This window comes from Morone saxatilis, unplaced genomic scaffold, assembly GCF_004916995.1.
Source record: "Morone saxatilis isolate NCDOM2014 unplaced genomic scaffold, NCSU_SB_2.0 Contig4, whole genome shotgun sequence".
Lineage (NCBI taxonomy): Eukaryota > Metazoa > Chordata > Actinopteri > Moronidae > Morone > Morone saxatilis.
In genome coordinates this window covers 13,653,846-13,655,552 of record NW_023339984.1, presented here as the reverse complement: position 1 = coordinate 13,655,552, position 1,707 = coordinate 13,653,846, and positions in this window count along the sequence as shown.

Sequence of the window (1,707 nt, the reverse complement as noted above, 5' to 3'; positions counted from 1 at the left end):
TCAACCCCCAGTTTGGTGTCGAATCCTGTCACACTGTTTAGATTCATTTTAAGAAATATTTTGTTTATAGACTGAAATTGGCTTAATGATCTGTTATTGCCACATTTTAGACTAATTGATCAGCTTGAGTTCAATAAAAAAATATATATATATTTGGAGAAAGATTTGGAAATTGCTTTACTAATATGGCACAATAATTAAATGTTTTGGAGCAAATCAACAGGAATCCTTCAAAGGCCTGTTTTCTTCACACTGACCCCTCTTAAAAATGCAACACAGGAGACAGTATATTTTTCTCAAGCTTTTAACTTTAACTTCACATTTAAATAAACCTAAACTGATATATTTTTACAACATTTTTCTGGTCGACATTTTCTTAGTTTCTACACCCTGCAGGAATTAATACATTCAATAATTTGGTCAACTGAGCCTTGTTTTTCCAGGTTTTCTCATAAGATTGTATTGCATTTTAAGATTATGATTGTTCAAGTGGGGATTATAATGAAGCAATGTCAATAAAACTTGAACTTAAACTGATATATTTTTACAAAAAATTACTGGTCGACATTTTCTTAGTTTCTACACCGTTCTGGAATAAATACATTCAATGATTCTGTCAACTGAGCCTTGTTTTCCAAGGTTTTCTCACATAAGATCACTTGCATCTTAACATTTTGTCATAACAGAATTATGGTTGTTCAAGTGGGGATTATTATGAGGCAATGTAAACAAAACTTCTAAACTAAATCTTGCTGGAACAACAAACCATCCCAAAATCAGGTTTATCCTGGTCACACCAGAGGTGGGGCCTCAGGGCAGTTTAAGAGCATCTGATGTAAAGCATTTTAAGACCAAGCAGTTATATAAGTGGTAGGGATGTAGGCCATGTGTTGAGTCCTCAATAAATAATGCAGCATAAAACCGACTCTTATAGATGGACGGCAGATGGACAGTCAGTGAAAGAAACTGATGTTTTTTAAGAGTCCTTGAAATGGTGACTGCAGAGAAACCTGTGTTTATAGTTAGTTTTATATTATGGTCTTGTGGTTTCTACATGTATGCATTATGTAATTGAATAAGAGTAACATGCAAACTACTTTGTTTTTCACAGCTGTTGACTTTAGTTTATAGACTGTGTTGTAACATTATTTATCCAGCAGATGGCAGAAGCTCTTTAAAGTCTCTAAATCATGATTGATGAGTATATTCTATTACAGTTACTGGTTACAATACTGCATCCAAACCAGCAATGTAATTCAAGGCACAAACCCAATAATATAGTTTAAATTCTTAAAGTTATTGGTTTTCCATATGTGAAGAATAACAGCAGGGACATTAAACTAAGATCACTTTTACCTTAGAGACAGTTCAAAAATGTTTATACATAATGTTTTATCTATTTGAATACTGACAGAATTAAGGAAATCTCTTAAATTAAAATAATACAGAGGAATGTTAACATGAGTGGAATCATTGAGTAGCCTGTGTAAAACCAGGCATTTTATGTTTACATATAAATGTAATGTATAAATATCAAATACATGATGATTTGTTGTCATAACATGTCTAGGCACCACAGGTCACTTTGACTTGAGAACACCATTTGCTACCAAGAATATGTGTGGTTGTCAAGAAAGTGAAAGAAAAACCATGTATGAGTTTTGGGGAATTCTAGATGTGGCATGACTTTTGCCAAACAGCCTTCGC